The sequence below is a fragment of the Natator depressus genome, chromosome 12 (genome assembly GCF_965152275.1).
Source record: "Natator depressus isolate rNatDep1 chromosome 12, rNatDep2.hap1, whole genome shotgun sequence".
NCBI classification, from domain to species: domain Eukaryota; kingdom Metazoa; phylum Chordata; order Testudines; family Cheloniidae; genus Natator; species Natator depressus.
Window position 1 is genome coordinate 4546895 of NC_134245.1, and position 26513 is coordinate 4573407.

Here is a 26513-nt window from a genome sequence, read left to right on the forward strand (position 1 = left end):
GAAATGGGCAATTTTGACACTACAACCCCAACTCATACAATGATTTGAACCTGCTACTTCATGCAGATCCCCCCCTTATGCACAGGCCTCAAGGTCAGGTGCTCTCTAGACAGCGGAGAATGTTATGGCTGACTAGTAGGCAATGCAGTCAAGCAGCACATAAATAGCCTATCCCACTCTCTCAGCTGCACCTTCCTGGATGGCTAAGCATGCTGCATACAGTACTCTGAGCCCCCATCAGCTCTGGCAGGGAGCCTGGCACCAACACCCAAGGCCCCGTGTGGTGACAGAACTACTGAGTAGGGCTGGCCAAAATTTTTCCATCAAAATTGGTTTTCAATAGAAAATTGGATTTTTTACTAAATCCAAACAATTATTTTTTTGTCCAAACCCTAAAATATTCCAGTTCTGAAATACCACTGAGTTGCCTCCTGTGACTTGTAGTTTGGGTACCTCATGGTCCCATTCACCTCTGGGGCAGTCTCCCTTGCCACACTTCATTTCCCATTATGCACTGCCTACACCATGGGGGGCACCAGGGAGTGCTGCAGGAGGTGTAGCTCGACCAGACAGGTGGCCTCAGAGAAGAAGTAGAGAGTGATGCATCTGAACTATAACTCCCATGACGCACCACCAGTTTTCAGCCAAAATATTTCAAGTTTTGATTTTTTTTTGCCAAGTGCTCAATTTCTGAGACTTTTGTTTTCAGCCAGCTCCACTACTGAGGCAACAGGTCACCAACTGTTAAACTCCCTCATCAACACCCACGCTCAGTCGGTTTGTCAGTACAGCACTATATTGCCAAACGGATGCAGAACCCCATTGTGCAGCCTCCAAAATGCACCCTAGTGGAGAGAGAATGGGCACAGACTCATAGATTCCAAGGCCAGGAATGACCCTTGTGATCATCTAGTCTGACCTCCTGTACAGCACAGGCCAGAGACCTGCCCCCAAATTATTCCTAGAGCAGATCTGTTAGAAAAACATCCCATCTTGTCAGTGATGGAGAATCCACCACAACCCTTAGTAAGTTGCTCCAATGGTTTATAACTCTGTTGGAAATGTACCTGTACACCTTATTTCCAATCTGAATTTGTCTAGCTTCAACTTCCAGCCATTGGATTGTATTATATCATTCTCTGCTACATTGAAGAGCCTATTAAAGATTTGTTCCCCATGCAGGTACTTACAGACTAATCAAGTCATCCCTTAACCTTCTGTTTGTTAAACTAAATAGATTGAACTCCTTGTGTCTATCACTGTATGTTTTCTATTCTTTAATCATTCCTGGGGCTCTTCCCTGAACCCCCTCCAATACGTCAACATCCTTCTTGAATTGTGAACATCTGAACTGGACACAGGATTCCAGCAGCGGTCGCATCAGTGCCAAATACAGACATAAAATAACCTCTCTGCTATTCCCGTTTACGTATCTGAGGATCGCATTAGCCCATTTGGCTACAGCACAACCCTGAAATGTTTTTCAGAGTCACTCCCTCCCAGGGTAGAATCCCCTGTGCTGTAAGTATGGCCTACATTCTGTGTTCCCAGATGTATATACATTTACATTTTGCCAGAGCCCAGCTTACCGAGTGATCCACATTGCTCTCTATCAGTGACCTGTCCTCTTCATTAGTTACCACTCCACCAATTTTTGTGATATCTGCAAACTTTGATGGTTTTGTGTTTTCCTCCAGGTCATTGACAAAAATGTTAAACGGTGTAGGGCTAAGAACCGATCCCCATGATACCCCATTAGAAACACCAGCTCGATGAGATTCCCAGTTTACAACTACATTTTGAGACCTAATAGCATCTTGGAAGGGGACACGAACATGCACATGAGGAAGGGCAGATGCACCTCTTCCAGCCAACTGATTACCTGACCAGGCTCAAAAAAGGTTATTTCTACTGCAAGTGCAACCATGGCAGTTTCTAAAAGAGCAAGGAGGAAACATACTGACAAGAGACTTTGCAAGACCCAGCCTCAGGTCCTGGCAGTGAGGTGTTGGCCTCCAAACCAATGGACAGACGCCAAACCTTATACCAGGGACACCAAAGAACCTGTAGCATGGGCATGTGGAACTCCGGATTCATGTCTTTAGCACAGTAAATGTTCCCTTTAACCGCGTTTCCTCAGTGTACCTTTCTTCCAGCAGGAATGCACAATACATCAGGAAGAGGTTTGTGTGTGAAGGAGGGGTGGCGGGACGGTGTGCATGGCACACAAATGCTGCCCACTGCACAGTGTCTAAAGGCTCTAATTACGAGACAAAAATGCCAGCAAAACCAATTAGTGCCAGTCAAAGCACACGAACCGGTTTCATAATTGGTTCCTTGTGTTTTGAAATGCAAAATGCCACTGCAAAGTTTGCCTGGGCTACTCCCAGAACTACGCAGAGGCGACTAAGCCATTAGCTAAAAGCGAAAGTGACTTCCAGGCAACACCTCGGTCTCTCTTTACAGGCTGGGTTTCTTTAACAAGCAGCACAAGGGAAACAGGAAAATAAAATTCAGCATGCTAGGCCCCTCCGTGGTTCTGTGAATACCACCTAAGCACCATCCCACCTGAGCAATATCTCCCTGTGAGCTCAAAGGGGATTTATGTTTTGCTTCTCAGACCAGCTAAGCATCACAGTGAAGCATGAAAAATGGGTCCAATTCTTCATAATTTAAAGAAGCTGTAGCTTATGTAATGCTTCAAAGGTCAGTAAATCATCCTAGTTGCTCTTGGAGTGAGACATAGCATTGGATCCCATTTTCTTGTGCATGCCGGAATCTGGCTTTCATGGGCATTCTGCCCTGGGGGGCTCTGTCCCCACAGCATCGCTCAGACTCTCCCTCCCTCCCTCCCCTCCTGTAGCAAAACCTGTGACAAGGATAACACCACCCTAGCTGAAGTGCTCTGCAGCCCGTCAGGACTGAGGCACTCTGCCCCCACTCCGCACTCCCATCCTCTGCACTAGGGAAAGGGACCTGTCTGCATAGAAAATGCACACCCTTCTCCATGGGGCAGTATAACAGCACTGATGCTGGACTACACAGCCTGCTCCAGACTTGATCCTAGCTAGAGCTTAAACCCCTTTAAAAGGGCAAAGCCTTGAGAGTAGCCATCAGCTGCCCAGGAGGTAATGGGGGAGGGAAAAGGTGGCTGAGGCTAATTTTGCTGCAGGAGAATGACAAGCTGAACCACGACCATTACAAGAGGAACAAGTGTTGAAAAGCCTGAGCCAAAAGAACAGCCTCAATCTAGCAAGACAGGGCTGGATCTTCAGCCAGAAATTTGGCAGTAAGCTGCTCCAAATGCTTCTGAGACAGAAGCCACTCGTAGCAAACAAACCTTTCACACCACAAAAGTGGCATTCAGGGGGCCAAGAACCCTCTGGCGATTGGAGCCAGGGCCTGGGAAAGGCGTGCAAGATCAAACTGTGGAGGTTCAGAGGGCAGGTGTGTTAGCAGGTAGAGAGCACTTCCTGCAACGAGGCAATGGAAGATTTCAAATAGTGCTAATTGTAATTTATTATCAGTATTACTGTAGCTCCCAGGATCCCATCCTAGACCTGAACCCCATTGTGCTGCGTACTGTACAGAGAGAGCAAAAAGACAGGTCCTGCCCCCCACTGGTAAAGTTTACTTGTGTAAATATAAGACCAAAGACAACAGATGGATACAGATAGACCAGTGGGAGAGTACGAGGAAACAATGAGACAACGGGGGTGGCCAGTCACTGGGAGAGTTGGGGATACGATGTTTCTGCCCTTGAGGCTTTCTGGAGTGTTACATGCTGTGACACTGAGCCAGCGAGGGTTAAGCAACCAGCAGGCTAAGTGATCTAAAATCAACCTTTAAGGACATATTAGAGAATTATTGAGGTGGTAATCAGTACCATTCCTTGTAGATAGCTATCAAAGCCCTGTGAAAGTAGACTAAATGCTTTGAAATGGAAACCTGTATTGTTAGTGAATTAGAAGAAAATACTAATTATTTGTCTGGGTTTACCTATATCTTGTTAGATGTTAACTATGTAACCAGATTAGCTTGTAGATGCTAAACTTCTGTTCCTGTCTGTTACTACATTTTATTGATTCAGAGATCAAAAAAGAATACTAACTTTTAGATCAGTGGCTTTTTATATAGCCTGTTGTAAAACTAGGCAAATATCTAGATGAGTTGATGAACCCACTGTAAGACCTCTGAGTACCCCTGGTTGAGAACCACTGATTTAGATGAAACTTAGGTGTAATAACATCATTGTCTATATTTCTCTTTGAAGTTTGTAGTAAATGTTCTATGAACTGCTAGAATGGTTAGTTATATTACACTAATGAATGCATCTAGTTACCAGGAAATAGAGATATTTATTTATTTACCTAGGAAATAGAGATATTACTTCAAAGCAACAATGTGCATTACCTATTCTTCATTCAAGGAACACCTGTTGCATTATCCGCTGTCAAGAGGCTCTCTCAGCCTGCTAGAGGACTATAAAAGAATTCTAGGGCCTCATCCTTACCATCTCAGCTTAAACTGGGTCAGGAGACTTTTAAGTCGCAAGATTGAGGTCTCCAGGTCCATTCTGGATTACCCTGCTGTTTCCCATGGAAGAACTTAAACAAATTCTACACATGGACTGACTATTGGAATTGATTCTGGATTTTTTTTTTTTTTTTTTTTAACATATCAGCAGCTCATCTCTTCTTGGGTCAGTTTCCTAGCACTTTATTCTAGGGCACTTTATTCGATTAATTGCAGTTAACTCATGTGACTAACTCAGAAAAAATTAATCGTGATTAATCGTACTGCTAAACAACAGACTATCAACTGAAATGTATTAAATATTTGTGAATGTTTTTCTACATTTTAAAATAGATTGATTTCAATTGCAACACGGTATACAAACTTGACAGTGCTCACTTTATATTATTTTTATTACAAATACTTGCACTGTAAAAATGGCAAACAAAAGAAATCAGATTTTTCAATTCACCTCATACAAGTACTGTAGTGCAATCTCTTTATCATGAAAGTGCAACTTACAAATGTAGTAATCCTCACCATATTTGACTTGGCTGTCTGGGTGGGAGCCAAAGCCTGGACTGCTTAAAGGGACTGTATTTTAGCTTCTTGGTAACCAGTAGGGTATTATAGAAGTTGTTTTGTGACTGGCTTGGTGAATCCAGTTTATAAAAATAAACCACCAGTTTTGGGGATCGTCTGCCCCACTCTTTGCGGTTTGCCCTGATTGAGCGACCTCAGCGTGCCCGTCTAGCAACCATGGTCCCACACGCTATCCCAGTAATTGCACAACCTCAATAGTAATGGGGAGAGCACTGTAAATGATTTTCTGTGGAAGCGGGCTTTGTGCACTGCCAGACGGTTCAAGAAACACTCTGCTCTCAAAGCTCTTTAAACACATTAAGCCTCACCCTCCATTTTACAGACCCGTGCTCCGTGTCATCCCCCCCACCCCCCACACCCCTTTTGATTCAGAAGGGATTGGCATGGCTCCTTCCAGTGCCCTGAATAAGGCTCTCAGGCTGGCCAGAGGCATTCAAGGTTCATAGATATTAAGGTCAGAAGGGACAATTATGATCATCTAGTCTGACCTCCTGCACAACGCAGGCCACAGAATCTCAACCACCCACTCCTGCGAAAAACCTCTCACCTATGTCTGAGCTATTGAAGTCCTCAAATCATGGTTTAAAGACTTCAAGGAGCAGAGAATCCTCCAGCAAGTGACCTGTGTCCCATGCTACAGAGGAAGGCGAAAAGCCTCCAGGGCCTCTTCCAATCTGCCCTGGAGGAAAATTCCTTCCCGACCCCAAATATGGCGATCAGCTAAACCCTGAGCATATGGGCAAGATTCACCAGCCAGATACCCAGGAAAGAATTTTCTGTAGTAACTCAGATCCCACCCCATCCAACATCCCATCACAGGCCATTGGGCCTATTTATCATGAATAGTTAAAGATCAATTAATTGCCAAAATCATGTTATCCCATAATGTCATCTCCTCCGTAAACTTATCGAGTCTAATCTTAAAGCCAGATAGGTCTTTTGGCCCCACTGCTTCCCTTGGAAGGCTATTCCAAAAGTTCACTCCTTTGATGGTTAGAAACCTTCGTCTAATTTCAAGTCTAAACTTCCCAATGACCAGTTTATATCCATTTGTTCTTGTGTCCACATTGGTACTGAGCTTAAATAATTCCTCTCCCTCCCCGGTATTTATCCCTCTGATATATTTATAGAGAGCAATTGTATCTCCCCTCAACCTTCTTTTAGTTAGGCTAAACAAGCCAAGCTCCTTGAGTCTCCTTTCATAAGACAGGTTTTCCATTCCTCGGACCATCCTAGTAGCCCTTCTCTGTACCTGTTCCAGTTTGAATTCATCCTTCTTAAACATGGGAGACCAGAACTGCACACAGTATTCCAGGTGAGGTCTCACCAGTGCCTTGTATAATGGTACTAAAACCTCCTTATCTCTACTGGAAATACCTCGCCTGATGCATCCCAAGACCGCACTAGCCTTTTTCACAGCCATATCACATTGGCAGCTCATAGTCATCCTATGATCAACCAATACTCCAAGGTCCTTTTCCTCCTCCGTTACTTCTAATTGATGCGTCCCCATCTTATAACTAAAATTCTTGTTATTAATCCCTAAATGCACAACCTTACACTTCTCACTATTAAATTTCATCCTATTACTATTACTCCAGTTTAAAAGGTCATCCAAATCTTCTTGTATGATATCTCGGTCCTTCTCTAAATTGGCAATACCTCCCAGCTTTGTATCATCTGCAAACTTTATTAGCACACTCCCACTTTTTGTGCCGAGGTCAGCAATAAAAAGATTAAATAAGATTGGTCCCAAAACTGATCCCTGAGGAACTCCCTCCAGCCTGACAGTTCACCTTTCAGTAGGGCCTGCTGTAGTCTCCCTGTTAACCAATTCCTTATCCACCTTTCAATTTTCATATTGATCCCCATCTTTTCCAATTTAACTAATAATTCCCCATGTGGCACAGTATCAAATGCCTTCCTGAAATCTAAGTAAATTAGATCCACTGCATTTCCTTTGTCTAAAAAATCTGTTACTTTCTTAAAGAAGGAGATCAGGTTGGTTTGGAACGAACTACCTTTTGTAAAACCATGTTGCATTTTGTCCCATTTACCATTGACCTCAATGTCCTTAATTACTTTCTCCTTCAAAATTTTTTCCAAGACCTTGCATACTACAGATGTCAAACTAACAGGCCTGTAGTCACCTGGATCACTTTTTTTAACTTTCTTAAAAATAGGAACTATGTTAGCAATTCTCCAATCATACCGTACAACTCCTGAGTTTACAGATTCATTAAAAATTCTTGCTAATGGGCTTGCAATTTTATGTGCCAATTCCTTTAATATTCTTGGATGAAGATTATCTGGGCCCCCCGATTTAGTCCCATTAAGCTGTTTGAGTTTCGCTTCTACCTCAGATATGGTAATATCTACCTCCATATCCTCATTCTCATTTGTCATGCTACCATTATCCCTAAGCTCCTCATTAGCCTTATTAAAGACTGAGGCAAAGTATTTGTTTAGATATTGGGCCATGCCTAGATTATCCTTGACCTCCACTCCATCCTCAATGTTTAGCGGTCCCACTTCTTCTTTCTTGGTTTTCTTCTTATTTATATGGCTATAGAACCTTTTACTATTGGTTTTAATTCCCTTTGCAAGGTCCAACTCTACTTGACTTTTAGCCTGTCTCACTTTATCCCTACATGTTCTGACCTCAATAAGGTAGCTGTCCTTGCTGATCCCTCCCATCTTCCACTCCCTGTATGCTTTCTGCTTTTCCTTAATCACCTCTCTGAGATGCTTGCTCATCCAGCTTGGTCTACAACTCCTGCCGATTAATTTTTTCCCCTTTCTTGGGATGCAGGCTTCTGATAGCTTCTGCAGCTTTGATTTAAAGTAATCCCAGGCCTCCTCTGCCTTTAGATCCATAAATTCTTCAGTCCAATCCACTTCCCTAACTAATTTCCTTAATTTTTGAAAGTCAGCCCTTTTGAAATCAAAAACCCTAGGTGCAGATTTATTTTTGTTTATCCTTTCATTTAGTTTGAACTGAATTAGCTCATGATCACTTGAACCAAGGTTGTCCCCTACAATCATTTCTTCTATGAGGTCCTCACTGCTCACCAAAACCAGATCTAAAATGGCATCCCCTCTTGTCGGTTCAGCAACTACTTGATGAAGGAATCCGTCAGCTATTGCATCTAGGAAAATCTGAGCCCTATTATTATTACTAGCACTTGTCCTCCAGTGTATATCTGGGAAGTTAAAGTCTCCCATGATCACGCAGTTTCCATTAGTATTTTCTTCATTAAAAACATTAAAGAAAGCTCTATCCATATTCAAATTAGATCCCGGCGGTCTATAGCACACCCCAAGCACTACCCCAGGGGAGGCTCTAGTAGTTTTCTTCCCTAATGTAATTTTTGCCCAGACGGACTCTGTCTTATCCATTCCATCACTTCTTATTTCTTTACATTCTACCTCATCATTGATCTACAATGCTACTCCACCACCTTTACCTTTATTTCTGTCTTTCCTAAACAGCACACACCCTTCAGTACCTGTAGTCCAGTCATGATTACTATTCCACCATGTTTCTGTTATCCCTATAATATCCGGTTTCACTTCCTGCACCAGTAGCTCTAGTTCCTCCATTTTGTTACCTAGGCTCCTCGCACTGGTGTACAAACATCTTAATTTTTGCTGTTTGGCCTCGCTCACATTCTGTACCAATTAGGCACGGTCATTCTACAGCCAGTATAACCTATTAGACTGGTATCTACACTGCCCTTCCTCCTACCCACGGCTGTATCCTCTCTTACTTCGTTTTCTTCCCTCTCAATGCTAAAATCCGGCGTGGAGATTACCTGGACATCTCCCAACCATCTCCCCCAAATTCCTAGTTTAAAGCTCTCTTAATCAGTTGTGCCAGCCTCCATCCTAGAAGTCTATTTCCTTCCCTACTCAGATGAAGTCCATCCCGAGAGAACTGTCCTCTCTCCATGAATGCTTCCCAGTGGCCATACATCCCAAAGCCCTCCTTATAGCACCACTGCCTGAGCCATCTGTTGATAGTCATAATCTTGTCACACCTTTGTTGCCCTTCTCTAGGAACAGGCAGAATCCCACTGAAGATTACCTGAGCCTTGATTTCCTTAAGCGTCTTCCCCAGCCTAGCATAGTCTCCCTTCATACGTTCCAGCGAGAATCTAGCCGTATCATTTGTTCCCACATGAAGGATAATTAGGGGATTCTGTCCCGCTCCCTTTAGGATCCTTTTCAACCTCGGATCTACATCCCGTATCTTAGCACCTGGAAGACAGCACACCCTTCTATTCTCTGGATCAGCTCTGGTTACAGGCCTGTCTATTCTTCTCAGTAAAGAGTCCCCGATCACATAGACCTGCCTTTTCCTGGTGACGGTGCTATTCTCCAGTCTATCCCCTGTTCCCTCTGGCTGCAAGTTCTTTCCATTTCTGTTCTCCCTTGTAATCCTCTTCAACACATCCTGTATCCGCCTGGGGCTCATATTTGGTGTAGTCTCCACTGACTCTTCCCCTTTTCCTACAGCACTAGCCGCTCTTCTCTTCTTCCTTGCCCTTCCACCTTCAGTGACCACCTGTTGAGCCCCTTCTTCATTTTCCAACTCTGCAAACCTGTTCTTGAGCTCTATTTCTCCTTCACTAGCCCGTCTTTTCCTCTGCCTGGTTCTCTTAGTCACATGCTTCCACTGACCACTTTCCTCAGAATTCCACTCCCCTCGGAATTCCTCAATCCTGCTTCCATCTGCAAGTCTGAGCTTTTCCCTTCAGATACCTCATATGTCTTTGCTCCATAATCTGCTCAAACCCCATCCTAAACTCAACCAGACTTTCCACCTGCATCTCCAAACCTCGGATCTTTTCCTCCCGCTCTATCAGACGGAATTTCATGCAGACAAAACTCTTACCAGGTACCCCCTCCAGGATCATGTACATACCGCAGCTTCCACATCCAGTCATCTTCATTGTGTCTTCCACTACATGGGTCACTCCCACTGCTGCCTCTGTATCTGCCATAGCCTTCCCACCTAAACCCTGTTAATCTGGGAAACACAAACCACACCAAAACACCACCCCCCACAGCAAAACCAAACCCCAAACAAGCACCACAAGACAAACTCCCCTTACAAACTCCCCCTCAGACTCCCCTGTTTACAGCTCTGTTTGCTGGCTCCTGTGTCGCTACAGCTGTCTGTGCCGCGGCCTGACTGGATGGCTCCCTTTATAGGACCCCTACTCAGAGAAGCCCCGCCCCCTAATCAGGGCTCAGCTTCTCTCCCAGCACAAAGCCCCTACAAGCCTCTACACATACAAATAATACAACTACAGAACCAAATACAAATACCTTCTCCTCCAACAGAACTCCCACTGAAACTTCCCTGTTTACAGCTCTGTTCCTCAGCTCTCAACTGCCTCCGATTGATGAATGCATGGTGATGCAAGAATTATAATGGGAAGGTCAAGTGCTGGGCCAGCTCTAGAACATACCCCAGCCAATGCTGCCTGTGCTTCGAGCTAGGTCAGACGCTTAAAGGTGCAAAGGACTCTGCAACACAGCAAAGTCTACAAAAGATTAATAATTCCCTCTGTCAAACCCCTAGTCCCCTGCTGGCTGTCAGCCCCCTGGAAATACTCCCACACAAACACCAATTTAAATCCTTGCAACACACAGTGTTCATGCTAAAAATGAGCAGACGTGAGAATGCTGTGACATTCCTCTCTGGTGTTATCTGGACCAGTGATCTACTAGGCCACTCCAATCCTTGACTCTGGGAGCCAGCCTTACCCTGCTCTGCTGTGAGAACCCCCACTCCTGGGCTGTTCACGCACAGCCTCTGACATGTATGCTTCTCCCAGCTACTTGCAAGAGAACGACACTAGCCAATATCTCTGGTCCTAGACACAACCATAGGAACCTCCACATTGCAGTGTCCAGTTATGCCCGCTGGAGGCTGCAAGTGTATATAAGTTCGTTAATTTAACAAAGAAATTGATATGTACTAGTCTTGTTATCCCAAGGGGAGCCTCTGACACACTTCAAACCAAATGCACTGCTTCAGGTACAACAAACAAACAGATTTATTAACTATAAAGATAGATTTTAAGTGATTATAAGTCAAAGCACAAGTCAGAGTGGTTACCAAAATAAAATAAAATATAAGCACACGGTCGAAACTCTCAACCCTATTAGACTGGGAAGCAACTAGATTAAGCAGTTTTTCTCACTCCACCTGATATTGCAGTCCTTAGTATTCAGGTTTGTTCCTTAAATCTGGGCCAATCTCCTCTGCTGCAGTCTTTTCTTCTCAGTGTCTTGGTTGTTTGCAGCATAGTTGGGAGCAGGAGAAGGGCCCAGTATGTGTCCACTCTGTCTGTTTTACACTCTCAGGGCATGGCTACACTTGCAGATGTACAGCACTGTGAGTTAAACCCACCTTCGGAGAGCACAGCAGGGAAAGCGCTGCAGTCTGTCCACACTGACAGCTGCAAGCGCACTGGCACAACCACATTTGCGGCTCTTGAAGCGGCATTGGGAGCGGTGCATTATGGGCAGCTATCCCACAGAGCACCTCTCCCCATTCTGGTGCTGTAGCGTGTGGGAAGGAGGCGGGGGGTGTGGGGCATTCTGGATCCTGTCCCAACGCCCTGTGATGCATTGGTTTGCATCCCAGCAATCCCTGTACTTCCGTCCACATTTGGCGACATCTTTCAATGTTTTTTGTACTGCACACGCTGTCTTCCCTTTCAGTCTGCGGGAATGGATTCTAAACTTGTGAGGAATATGCTGATGGGTCACGCCAGCACGTCACGACTTGCAGTCGAGTTACTCCTTAAGCTACAAACTGACAGTGAGGGCTCCGACGATGATGTTGACTCACATAACGCATATGGGCACGAGATTGCTTGTGGCATTCACAGACATGCTCACCACAGTGGAACGCCGCTTTTGGGCTCGGGAAACAAGCACTGAGTGATGGGATCACATTGTCATGCAAGTCTGGGATGACAAACAGTGGCTGCAGAACTTTCGGATGAGAAAAGCCACTTTCATGGGACTGTGTGAGGAGCTCGCACCCACCCTGCGGCTCAAGGACACGAGATTGAGAGCTGCCCAGACGGTGGAGAAGCGGGTGGCTATTGCAATCTGGAAGCTGGCAACTCCAGACAGCTACCGATCGGTCGCTAACCAGTTTGTGGAGTTGGAAAGTTGACCGCTGGAATCGTGTTGATGCAAGTTTGCAGGGCCATTAATCGCATTCTGCTCAGAAGAACCGTGACTCTGGGTAACGTGCAGGACATTGTGGATGGCTTTGCACAAATGGGTTTCCCTACCTGCAGAGGGGCGATAGATGGCACACATATTCCAATTCTGGCACCAGCCCACCTAGCCTCCAAGTACGTTAATCAGAAGGGGTATTTCTCTATGGTTCTCCAGGCACTTGTGGATCACCATGGGCGTTTCATTGACACGAACGCAGGCTGGCCCGGAAAGGTGCATGGTGCACACATCTTTTGGAACACTGGCCTGTTCAGGAAGCTGCAAGCTGGGACTTTTTTCCATGACCAGAAGATCAACGTAGGGGAAGTCGAAATGCCCATTGTGATCCTTGGAGACCCTGCTTACTCTTTAATGCCGTGGCTCATGAAACCCTACATAGGGTTTTGACAACAGCAAGGAGCGGTTCAACAACAGGCTGAGCCAGTGCAGAATGTCTGTGGAGTGTGCTTTTGGCCATTTAAAGGGCCACTGGCGCTGTCTGTATGGGAAGCTGGACTTGGCTGATGACAGCATCCCCACGGTTATAGCCGCGTGCTGTACCCTCCATAACATTTGTGAAGGGAAGAGTGAAAGTTTCACTCAGGCATGGAACTTGCAGGTTGAACACCTGGAGGCTGAATTTGAACAGCCAGACAGCAGGGCTATTAGACGGGCCCAGCACGGGGCTGCAAGGATTAGGGATGCCTTGAGAGAACAATTTGAGGCTGAAAGCCACCAGTAATGTCTGGTGCCCTGCACGGGAGTGAAGTGCAGTAGTTCCAATGTTATTAGGAATCTGTGTTTGCTACGCTGACTTGCAGTGCCTGTTTCTTTCCTGGGCTAAGGTTGGACTTTAATTGGGTGAGCATTACCTGTGTCAATGGACTGGTATGCCCGTTCAGTCAGTCCTGGGGTGGGTGAGAACGTCGGCGCGTAGCTAGTGCACAGCTTCCTGATCTGCTGTCGCTGCATATGCCCAAGGGTCATGGAGAGGTTCACCTCTTCCACGCCACCAGCACTTTTCCCTTTGTAGTAGACACCTTCAGGCCACTCAGCGTCATCTCCTCCCTGGGCTGTAAACTGAAAAACCTTGAATTCTCTGGAATAAAAGGGCTTTAGAGAATTAATATGGTACACCTTAGGCTTTCGGTTTGAGGTGGGGAATGCTAGGAGATAATTAACAGCTCCCAGGCACTCCTGGACCATGAATGGCCCTTCCCACGACGCTTCCATTTTATGGGTCTGGAGCGCCTTTAAGACCACGACCTGGTCCCCTACTTTGAAGGAACGCTCTCTGGCATGTTTATCATACCAGGCTTTTTGCTCTTTTTGAGCATCCTGTAGGTTTTCTTTAGCAAGGGCTAGAGAAGTCTGGAGGGTGTTTTGTAGGTTGATTACAAAGTCCAGAATGTTAGTTCCTGGAGAAGGTGTAAATCCCTCCCATTGCTGCTTCACCAACTGTAATGGCCCCTTAACCTCACGGCCATATATAAGTTCAAATGGTGAAAACCCTAAACTGGGATGTGGTACAGCTCTGTAGGCAAACAGCAACTGCTGCAACACTAGGTCCCAATCATTGGAGTGCTCATTTACAAATTTACGTATCATGGCCCCCAAAGTTCCATTAAACTTCTCCACCAGGCCATTTGTTTGATGGTGGTAAGGAGTGGCAACCAAGTGATTTACCCCATGAGCTTCCCAAAGGCTTTCCATAGTTGCTGCCAGGAAATTAGTTCCTGCATCTGTGAGGATGTCAGAGGGCCAACCTACCCTGGCAAAAATGTCTGCTAGTGCCTGGCACACACTTTTAGCCCTGGTGTTGCTTAGAGCTCCTGCTTCTGGCCATCGGGTGGCAAAATCCATGAAAGTCAGTATGTACTGCTTTCCTCTGGGTATCTTTTTCGGAAAAGGACCTAGAATATCCACAGCTACTCGCTGAAATGGAACCTCAATGATGGGGAGTGGCTGGAGAGGGGCTTTGACCTGGTCTTGGGGTTTTCCACTTTTTGGCATACCTCACAAGACCGGACATAGGTAGGAACATCCTTGCCCATTCCCTCCCAGTGGAATGACCTCCCCAAACGGTCTTTGGTCCTGTTCACCCCAGCATGGCCACTAGGATGATCGGGGGCTAAGCTCAAGAGCTTGACCCGGTACTTAGTTGGAACTACCAACTGTCTCTGAGAATGCCAGTCTTCCTGGTGTCCACCAGAAAGAGTTTCCTTGTATAAAAGTCCTCTTTCTACAACAAACCTGGACCGATTAGAAGAGCTGAGAGGCGGTCGGTTGCTCCATGCCGCCGTCCAAGCTCTCTGGAGGCTTTCATCTGCTTCCTGTTAGTCTGGAATTGTTCCCTTGACGCTGGAGACATCAGTTCCTCATTGGATTGTGGACCTATGCTTGGTCCCTCTGGAAGCGATGTAGGGGATGGGGCTGTTTCCGTGGACTGTGAACCGCTCTCCGCTGGTGCACTATGTTGGGGTTCAGGCTCCGGCTGAGCCTCTTGTGCAGGGTTATTGGCTGCTGCCGGTTCAGGTTCGGTGGGGCCCTCTGGTGTTGGGATTGCAAGTACTGGGTTCAGTGCTGGCAATGGGTCTGGTGCTAGTTGTTCTGCCGGTTCCGGTTCTGGCTCTGTCTGGGTCTCTAGGACTTGATCCACTACTGCTGTTGCAGACATTGGCCTGGGGTCCGGGTCCATCACCTCTGACCGGGTCCTGGTAGAAGTTTCCGGAACAGAGCTAGGCGTGACGGCTTGTTTAGCTTGGCTGCGGGTGACCATTCCCACCCTCTTGGCTAGCTTCACACGATTGGCCAAGTCTTCCCCCAACAGCATGGGATAATCATCATAGACTGCAAAAGTCCACATTCCTGACCAGCCTTTGCACTGGACAGGCAACTTGGCTGTAGGCAAATTGAAAGAGTTGGACTTGAAGGGTTGAATCGTCACTTGGATCTCTGGGTCGATTAAATTGGGGTCCACTAAGGAAGCGTGGATAGCCGACACTTGTGCGCCAGTGTCCCTCCATGCGGTGACCTTCTTCCTGCCCACACTCACAGTTTCCCTCCGCTCTGAGGGTATCTGGGAGGTATCTGGGCCTGAGGACCTCTGGTGTGATTCCGGTGCAATGAACTGTAATCTGTTGGGGTTCTTGGGGCAACTGGCCTTTACATGCCCCGGCTCGTTACATTTAAAACATCGTCCAGCTGACGGGTCACTGGGAGAAGGTGGGTTGCTGGAGAACGGTGTGGTGGGACGATAAGGTGTCTGGAGGGTTCCTTGGGGGGTAGTTGGGGCCTTGGGCTGCCCCCGGTAGTAGGGTGTAGTCTGAGGTTGTCCCTTCTGGTATCCGCTCCAACTGCGACCAGTTTTTTTCTTTTCTGCCACCTCCACCCATTTGGCTCCAATCTCCCCTGCCTCGATTACAGTTTGGGGCTTCCCATCTAGGATGTATCTTTCTATTTCCTCAGGAAAACCCTCTAAGAACTGCTCCATTTGCATTAGGAAGGGCAAATCTTCTGGAGATTTAACACTTGCTCCCGATATCCAGGCATCCCAATGTTTCACAATGCGGTAGGCATGTCGGGTAAATGACACGTCTGGTTTCCACCTTAGGGCTCTGAACCGCTGACGGGAATGCTTGGGCGTTAGCCCCATTCTGACTTTCGCCTTGGTTTTCAACAGTTCATACTGGTTCATGCGTTCCTTAGGCATTTCAGCCGCCACCTCAGCTAAGGGTCCACTGAGCTGCGGCCTCAGCTCTACCATGTATTGGTCTGTAGAGATGCTGTACCCAAGGCAGGCCCTTTTGAAGTTTTCTAAGAAGGCCTTGGTATCATCGCCTGCCTTGTAGATGGGGAACTTTCTTGGATGGGAAGTGGTACCTGGAGAAGGAGTGCTAGGGTTTGTTGGCATATTCTGCTGAGCCTTTGCCTTATCCATCTCCAGTGCATGCTTCCTCTCGTTTTCCTTTTCCTCCTCCGCATGCTTCCTCTCTTTTTCCTTCTCCTCCAGTTCTTTGTCCCTTGCCTCCATAGCTCTCCTGTGGGCAGCCTCCATTTCTTTTTCTTTGGCCGCTTGTGCATCCATCTCCATCTGTCTGAGTTCTACCCGTCTTTCATGTTCTTTTGTCTTTCCTCAGCCTCAAATCTGGCTAATTCCAGCTTCTGTTGAACAGTGCAGTCTGTCATCCTAACCTCTCTGTTTTTAACTAACTTTACACCCGACAGAAACAAAACAAAAAAAACCCTTGGTTTGTAAAATTTTGCTGTGCTGTCCGGATACCTATGTTCTCTGATAGTGACTGTCAGCCTACAGAAAAATCCTTAAAAAAAAACCCTAACACCTTTGTCTCTAGGCAAATAGACAGAAAACCCCTCTAGTTGCTCTTAGGGGGGGAAAAAAAAACTTCTTCAGGTCTGTGAAGACTTATAAATTTCCCTGCAGGAGGCACGAATTTCCCTGCCTTTAGTTAGAGAAAACTCCAGCTCACAAAAGACAATTCCCTTTTGTCTCTGCTCTGGCCCCCAAGCAGACAAAAAAAAAAAAAAAACTAACTGCTTTCAGCTTAAAACCTGCTTTTCAGCAGCCCAAAGGAAAAAAATTTTTTTTCCTTTTTAAGATCTGTGCTTCTTGTTCAAAAAATCAAAATCTTTAAAAAAAAAACCAACCAAAAACTAACACCTTTGTCTCCAGGCAAATAGACAGAAAACCCCTCTAGTTGCTCTTAGGTAAAAAACATTTGCTTTGAGTTCTCCCATGCCTTCTGGCACAGGAAGATAAACGTGAGAGCACAGGGCATGCCGTGCGTCTGTATAAAGTAAATACCCTACAGAAATACTGTTAAAAGAAAGTTATTTGAGTTGCAATGCCAAGCAGTCAAAAGTTAGGAAACACTTGGTTGTCTGTGCAACTTTAATTTGGTCAGCTTGTGCATCCAGCCTGTGCAATGAATGACACACAGGTCCTGTGGAAAGACCAAATAACCGTATCATAATGCAAACACACCGGGGGCAGAATGAAGGTTACACGGGAAAATTTAAATCTGGAATTTTCTAGTGCTTGACTTTGCAACCTAAATGATGTTTTTAATGCAGTTTTTGGTATAAATTTCCTACTTTTTAAAAATAAGGTGAAAATGAGTTCCACCATGTAAAAGTGTAGCAACCCCCTGACATCATGCATCAGGGTTCGATGCTTGAACCTTCAGCACTGACCTCAAGTACCTGAGCTACAGGACTAATTGCATTAGCTGGCAGTGAGAGAAGGGCTGTTATCCCAGAATGGGGATGAGCTGCTGGCACCATATGCTGGGGAGCCTGGCCCAGGCCTCTCCTCCCACTCCTCCAGGAGGGAGGGAGCTACCGCCCATGTGGGGCCCCCAGAGACTGGGATTGACTGTTGCTGCCATGTCCTGGGTCCAAAAGCATAACAGAGAGCCCTGCTCAGCTCCCCCTTCAACTTTTGCTGCTATAGCATCTCTGGCAGCTCCCAGGTGTTCCCCATGTGGTAGTTCCTGCAGCGGGGTGGTCACTCTGGCACGTCTGTGTGGTCTGTTATTTTAGCAGACTACCAAAAGTTCCCGGACAAATGCAAGTGAGAGAACAGAAATTATTATTTCACTTATTGATCTCTCAGCGATCCCAGAACAAAACTTAATGGGACAAAGAAAAAGACACTTTCTGTAGTCTCAGGACTTCTTCCCCGCCAAATTTCAAAGGACTGCTTCCAGCGTTGGTGTGTTGGAGCTTTTCCACAAAAGCATTAATCAATTATAATGAAAAGTGTCACACAACCTCAGAATGGGAATTGCTACAGCTCCCCCTATAATTCTGTTTCATTCATGCAGGACCTCTTCTCTCCTCCCAGACAAGGATGGGCTAAGAGACCTTCAGCTCCTTTCTCCTCTCTAACCACTCCCACCTCTCCCCCTCACTTTCCCTTGTCTCCATCAGATACTTTCGTGTCCCTGAATTTCATGCATCTCTCTCTCTCTTCCTTTCTACCCCACTACCTATAACACAGGACACCACCACCACCACCTCTGCACCTGCAAACTAGCCGTGTTACAGCATCCTTAACAAGACAAGCAGCATGAGAATGAACTGCAGTGACCCAACCCCACATGAACACATCTGATCCTGTATGGGGAACGGACATAGCACAGGAGTGCAGGGGTGTGACGTTATTAATATAATCTGGGACCGTATAGATCATCGTTGCAACCAAGGTCCTGTAGTGGCACCAAATCTTATATAAAGGGGTCAAATGAGGTGTCTAAGACAAGGTTATGGTTTGCTGATTATGATTATGCTCTGTATATGTGTGAATCATTTTTGTAGTTGAAGTTATGAATAGTGGCTCTATATGGTCTGTATTTCAAACTTATGCTTCTGGGTGACACCCCAGACAAGTTGGTGTCAGCTCTGCCTAGCCTGCTTGATGGCCCATTAAGGACCATCAGCTATACTACTGACCCATTGAGAGAAGGCAGACATGCTTTGGGACTCAGCAACGTGTGCAGAGAGGTGCCTATGGACAGAACTCTGAGGTTTTTCCAGGCCATGTGATGGGCAGCTTGTCTTTGGAACAAAGAAAGACAGACCACATGGCAAGAGAATATAAAAAGCTGCTGCAGCTCCTCCATCTTGTCTTCAATCCTGCTTCTTACCTCTGGAGGGACTTTGCTACACTGAAGCTTTGAACCAAGGACTGAAAGACCCATCCCAGCTGTGGATGTTCTCCAGAGACTTGATCTGAACCTGCCGTTTATTCTACCACTGCTGCAAGCCTGAACCAAGACCTTTGCCATTACTGTATGTCATTGATTCCATTTAATCAATTCTAGCTCTCATCTATATCTTTTTCCTTTTATGAATAAACCTTTAGATTTTAGATTCTAAAGGATTGGCACCAGTGTGATTTGTGGGTAAGATCTAATTTGTATATTGACCTGGGTCTGGGGCTTGGTCCTTTGGGATCAAGAGACCCTCAGACTCATAGATATTAAGGTCAGAAGGGACCATTATGATCATCTAGTCAGACCTTCTGCACAATGCAGGCCACAGAATCTCACCCACTCACTCCTGCAATAAACCTCTCACCTATGTCTGAGCTACTGAAGTCCTCAAATCGTGGTTTACAGTCTTCAAGGTGCAGAGAATCCTCTAGCAAGTGACCCGTGCCCCATGCTACAGAGGAAGGTGAAAAAGCCCCAGGGCCTCTTCCAATCTGCCCTGGAGGAAAATTCCTTCCCGACCCCAATTATGGCCATCAGCTGAACCCTGAGCATGTGGGCAAGGTTCACCAGCCAGATACCCAGGAAAGAATTCTCTGTAGTAACTCAGATCCCACCCATCTAGCATCCCATCACAGGCCATTGGGCCTATTTACCATTAATAGTTAAAGATCAATTAATTGCCAAAACCATGTTATCCCATCATACCATCTCCTCCATAAACTTATCGAGCTTAATCTTGAACCTTTTTTCTTTTACTGGGGTACTGGTTTTCATAACCATCTGTCCCCATAATGAGTGGCACTGGTGGTGATACTGGGAAACTGGAGTGTCTAAGGGAATTGCTTGTGTGACTTGTGGTTAACCAGTGGGGCAAAACCAAAGTCTTCTCTGATTGGCTGGTTTGGTTTGCCTTGGTGTGCATAGAAACCCCAGCCTTGGGCTGTAATTGCCCTGCTTGAAGCAATTTGTCCTGAATTGGCACCCTCAGTTGGGTCCCGCCAGAACCAGTATTGTTACAAAGGGTGATCAAGCTGCAGGATTTTCCTGCTTGAATCATGTGTTTTACAAGCCAGGGAATGGGAATTTTGTGTCTCATTTAAAACACACACAGGCAGTTTCCCTGCCCTGATTCTCTGCCTCATCATTCCTTTATCTGTAGCCTCATATCTTAATATACTCTTGGGATTTAAGTAAGCATAGACATGTCTCAGACAAATGATACAGTAGTAATTCGCGAAGGCCATACATGACTCTCAGCTGGGAAATGAACCTGCTGCCTCTGCAAAGGGAGGGAGAGGCTTGGACTGCATGGAGAAGGAGGAAATGTGAAAGAATCACAGTGGAAGGTGTAACAAAGGCCAGGCCCATCCTGTGACGCACTCAGAGAAGGGTCTGAACAGTCTCAGGGAGGAAAAGATTCTAGCTGGCTATGAACTAGGGACAAAGCTTGTAAGTTACAAGTAGCATGGCTGCAAAAGGGCCCAACGCAGGAAAAACCCGTTTCCAATCAGCTGTTCTGCTGGTTTAACAATCAAAGCAGGAGGATATTATTCAAGAGAAATGAATTACGCTGTTTAAAGCAGCATGACCAACTCTAGTCAGATGCTCATAGCCGCTGCCAGCAGGCACTTCAGAAACGCCAACTTGAATGCAAAGCATAAATCCCTCCTCCCCCACCCCTCCCAAGTTTGAGGACATTGAGAAATGAGTCTCATCATCATTATCAGGCTGTTTCTGTAGATAAAGTGGCACAAGGCAAGCATTTGAGTGATGAGCGCGAAGGTCTCTGATGGTCACTGACGCAGAGCCCAAATGTTTTTGGCGCAAATCCAGAGATGTATTTACCTACTAGAATGTACAGAACACAGGGAAGGAGTGCCAACAGGACACAGCACAGAGGAAAGCAAAGAGAAGAATACCCACGTAATACAATCTGTACAGCTGGACTGCCAGGTATGGACAAACAGTAGCTGTCCTCTCTGCCATCCCAACTGTGATCAATGAACGGCCAAACGTTAAACAGAAGGGGCACAACAATTTGACAGCCTAGGACTCTGGGTACAGCGTCTATGCCAGCATGCACAAGAAAACTAAGCCCTCTGGGAGGGTCTGAACATTCCTGAATCCACATCTAGAAATGGATAGCTAAAGTCTCAAGGTGTAGGGAGACTGGGAGAGGGACCCAACCCGAGTACAGCCCTGCCTTCTGCACAATCAGATTCCAGATTCCTGCCAGCCAGAGCCAAGAAAAGCACCTGTGCATTGGATGGGAAAACCACAGGGCACACGTTAAAGCCCCTATTTCAGCAGCTGCAGAGAAGGCCTCCTCATATGAATAGAGGAGTCTTGTATTCACAGAACACAGAACTCCTGTGCCGCATTAGGCAGATTTATGCTCAGCTGAACACTGGAGACACGTTTTTCCTTTTTTTTTTTTTTAATATAAACCACACAGATTCCAAGCAAGGCTGTATTGCAGCGTCATGTTACACAAGCCCCATACAAGCCATCAATGGCTAAATATACCCTGTGAACATGCTGCTCCGGTGGATCACTTGGGCTGGCAGAGCAGCAGGATCCTCCACCCTGCTAGGAAAGCTATAGAAATAACTCGCAGCTTGTCCAGAACAAAACGTGCCAGCCGCTTAGAGCCTAGAAAATGAACCCCACGCACTGGGATCCCTCTGCTTGGTTCTGCTCCTTGACTTCCAATTTTTACTTCCCATTAAACAGGGACCCTTGAGAGTTGTTTAGGCCCCGACTCGCATGTGCATATAAAAATCACTAGTCCACTGGCAAGGAATATGAGAGAAGTCACCAGCCCCAGAACATCCCTCATCTTTAATGCGTAGCTGCTGACTTGGGAGACTGCTTGCACCAAAGGGAAGCAGTGCACACTGGGATCTGGAGATTTCACAGGGGTCTCCTCCATGTTGAAGCTGATTGATCACCTGCTCTATACGGTAGACCCCTGTGGGCTGTTTCTAGCTGGGGGATATACAAGGTATTCTTTGAACACCTCTGTTGTATGTCCCTTTATATTTAACTTCCTTTGGGGTTGTCTCCAGTACATGCCTGCTCTTTGTTACACCTGTGATGTTTCTATTCCACTTTGGTATCTAAGGCACTTTGAAGAGTCAGTTGCAATGTTTTTAGAGGCATGCCTCCAGCGGTCGCACCAATGACTGAACGCTTCTCTTCTGGAAGCGGTGCGTGGAAGAGGTTACAAGCACTGAAAGCTTTTGTACTGGTCCCAAAACACCTCTAGCCCTGGCAACTGATGAGACTCGCCAGCCTTGAGCCACATCATGCTCACAGCATGCTCTCCCATCCACTCCAGCCGCAGTTCAACTGCAACATGATTTTTGCAGCAGATAGTTTTCAAGCTGCTTGTTAGGAAGTAACCATTTTACCGTGAAAATGCTGGCGTTGGCTCTAGCAGTTCAAGAGATGATTGATAAAATCATGTCAAAATTAGGTTAGAAAAAAGTAGCAGCATGACACGACTTCACAGACGGCTATCTCGTAACTGTGCTTTTCTGACACTGGGCCAGGACTGAGAATAGCAAGTGGGGGAACCTAGGCCTCTATTTCCCGCTGGGCCCAGGGATGTATCAGGAGTCAACTTCTCCAAGTTTAGTTTCCTCCCTTTGGTTTTTAGCAGCTGAGTGTTTAATGGGTTATGGTGATCATACAAAAATAGATACACCTCACAAAAGAGAGGGTTTAAACTAGAGAGGGCAGGTGGAAGGACACTTACCTTCTCCCCCAATCTCTCTCCCTCCCTGAACAACATGGACTCTACCAAGTACTGGAATTGAAAGTGCCCCCTTAAACCCATCTGGACAAAAATAAAATTAGGGCCTGACATTTAAAATAGTAATGGTGCAAACATATTTTGCACAAGTGACAAGAGCATCAAAGGTCCTGATGTCATCGTAACCCAGACCCTCACACTAACTCTTAACAGCCTTGCATGCACGTTGAACAGGAGGAGTAAACCCCGCAGCACGCCATTAGCATCCTCTCTGGGGAGATAAGCAATTGTCCAATACTACTTCCAGCTTCTCTCCAGTAGAAAAGCAGAGAGTCACTCAATCACGTAGATACTCTAGTGCTAGACGCCGCCTAAGACAGACTCCGTCTACAGGGTTCTCAAACGTCATTGCACCATGACCCCATCTGACAACAAAGTTACTACAGGACCCCAAGGGAGGGGGAGAGAGAGCCTGAGCCCCACTGCCCCGGGTGGGAGGGGAGAGGGGGCCACAGCCTGACCCTCACTGCCCCAGGTGGGGTCCCAACCCACAGTTTGAGAACCGCAGTTTGAGAACCGCTGGGTCTCTATCACTTCTAGAGTCTGCAGACATGTTGACATTTCAGGGCTATCAGTATCAAAGGCAGCTGTCAGATCTACAGAAACAACATGGCTATTTGGTCTTCATCCATCATCAAGAGAAGATTGACTACTGAAATCAGAGCAACTTCCAACCACAGCATCAAATCCACCACCTCTGGGCCCAGACCCTTAGATCCCTTCCTCTTGCAAAAAAAATTATTTGTGCAGCTCCTTCTCCAAATAAGGTACACAACCACTAGGGCTGACTTGGAGTCTGTTCCAAATTCAAGCCACCCACGAATCATGATGCAAGGAAATTAAATACAAATGCTCAAAGAAACAGTTAAAGTGCTTTAAGAAACAAAACTGTAAGTGGCTGTTCTTCCAACCACTTTCCATGAGCAGTTCTAATTTCCAACTCCTACTTCAGAGAAGTGAGCGCGAGCAGGGTTACTTGGCTTGTAAATATCCTGCTAACATTTTAAACAGCATCCATAACTCCCACCTTGCTACACAATTGAATTTCAAAGCCCTGGTAATTTACGTGTTTACCAGATGATTTGATTTTCCACCTGCCTGAGTGACTTGGCTTTTGAGAAGAGGTGACAGAATGAACTCTCCACCTTGTTCAAAGGAGTTCAACCAAAACAGCGCAACTCAGTAGATCCCCAGGAATGTCCAGGCTCTGCCCAGTTCCCCCAGGCACACGGTGTAACAGCTACAACTAACACAGGGACTGCCCAAACCACCAGCAGGTGTCTTCTCCCCCGATAGTGATTTACAGCTGGAAGTACAGGCTTATTCAAGATATTAAAACTATGCTCAGCAGATGTCTCACAGACTAGTTCTGCTTGGCAGAGGGGAATGGCCCGCATCAGCAAGACCAAAGAGGCTTGGTCTGCAGGATAATATGAACATATGGACACATCGTTAAGCGTTTGATGCGATAAACAAGGAAGAATTCTGGAAGCTATTCATGGACCATAGCAAAGAGGAGGCTTCCAGAGGCACTGAGGTCATTAAGGCCTACAACAGTATGTCCTAGTCCAGAAAAAGGATAGAGTCTATTCTTCAGCTCCCCTTCTGAAAAGAACTAATGCCTAGAGCTGTGGTTCCCAAAGCATGGCCCCCAGTCACATGATGCTAGCTGCCTTTTACTATTTCTAGCTACCAAACTACATGAAAAGCAGCTAAAAATACATTAAGTATTTCCTAGTGTTACTTTTCCATGGCAGCAATTGCTGTAATTGCCACATTTCTTCAATCAGCAGAGGGGAGGCAGGGAGCATGATCATGAATTAGGAGGAACGTCACTACAGGGAATTTGAGACCCCTAGACCTGAAGCATGAAGTCCATTAGCCCTACACTGTCCCTCATAGAAGGAAAGGAAAAATCACATTGTATATGCACCTCAAGTTACCCCAAAAGTGATACTGCCCATGAACATTCTCAAAGGCCCTGTTCAACGTGTGCTAACAATAACCATGTTACATAATTTCGTCTCCATTATGGCCAAGGAGAAGAGGTCACTGATTTACAGGACAGTTTCGGCTGTGCTCATACAACCACAGAACAGACTCAAGAAAAGCGTCAAACTACCTGGTGCAAGCCCCAGTCCCAAATTAGGTGACTTCCCCTGCCCTTCTCATCAGTGCCTATGCTGTAAAACTTCCCACATCCCCAAAGCTAGATGGACATCCCAGAACGTGGTCTAATGGTTCGGGGAGAAGGAATCACAACTGCTAGGTTCTTTGCTTGGCTCTGCCACTGACTCACTATGTGACCATCAACTCTCTGGGCCTTCATTTCCCTATCTACAAGAGGGAGCCATTGCAATGTTTGCAGGGTGGAAAGTGAGAGCTGGGTGTATGTTAGAGGCAGGCTGGCTGGCTTCAAACATTCCCCTACAAAGCCATCCCGTAACTAGGCTGAGCGCCAGCCAACATGCCAATTCAGTTATTCAGACAGAGGAATTTCTCCATTTGCAGAATCTGCTCTCAACTGTTGGCAAATGTGTGTTCCTTCTAAAGGCTGGCGTTCTCCAGCACAGGACTATTTTGAACGGCTCATTCTGTCCAGTCACAGAGCAATTCCAACAGCCTGCTGGCAAGAGGATGACTTTCTGTTATCTTATCTACTCTGACGAATGAGTTATTAGTGCATGCACCAAACCACAATGAGAGTCATGCTGCTCCCTCCTCCCTTTGCTAGGTCACTAACCAGAAGGCAGGGATAATAAAAAGGTAAGTGAGATTAGCACAAGGGGAGGAGGAATGGGGAGAAAGAGCTCACAGGCACCAAACACCCAAGCTACACTACATCTCATTTATCAGTTCAACATAAATACATGGTCTACTTAGAAATTCAAACATCTAAAGAGAAGTGGGGGCCAAAATAATCAAGATGATGTAATCAGGGAGAGTATAAATTAAATTCACTTAGCTTAGTAATACAGGTTTCAGAGTAGCAGCCGTGTTTGTCTGTATTCGCAGAAAGAAAAGGAGTACTTGTGGCACCTTAGAGACTAACAATGCATCCGATGAAGTGAACTGAAGCTTATGCTCAAATAAATGTGTTAGTCTCTAAGGTGCCACAAGTACTCCTTTTCTTAGTAATACAGTGAATCTATAGAGCTACCCTCGCCTAGAAGGGTTAATAGCTGTTTGCAATTCCATAGCAGGTAACGTAGCAATCAATGGTGTAGAAAATGAAAAAAAGGAAATGGACCTGCTTCCACATTTCTAGCAAGTTAAGAGTTTGAGTAGAGAGTCAGGAAGATCTTGGGCACTGACAAATCACTTAGCCCACTGATACTCCCACCTCAGTGGTTCAGGAGCCATATTAGGGATCAGGTTTACCAAAAAGCCACAGTCGTGTAAATTCACTGTTTCATTTACTATAGTGCTATAGATTCAATCAGAGAGTGTTTTAATATCCTGGGCTGCAAAGAGCCGCAGGAGACGCATTGAAGAGCCACTTGCCGCTCGAGAGCCTCCGTCTGAGTATCACTGAGTTAGCCCTTTAAATCTCCCCCCACTTATTTTTGATCCTTTTAGGCCTACTGGCAAAA

The 26513-nt window shown here is 46.1% G+C and overlaps 1 protein-coding gene across 2 annotated transcripts in view; it reads right to left on the reverse strand.

Annotated features, from left to right (window-relative positions):
• Positions 1–26513, reverse strand: part of RANBP10 (RAN binding protein 10) — a 168472-nt gene that overhangs the window by 54336 nt on the left and 87623 nt on the right. The gene's annotated exons all lie outside the window — the stretch shown is intronic.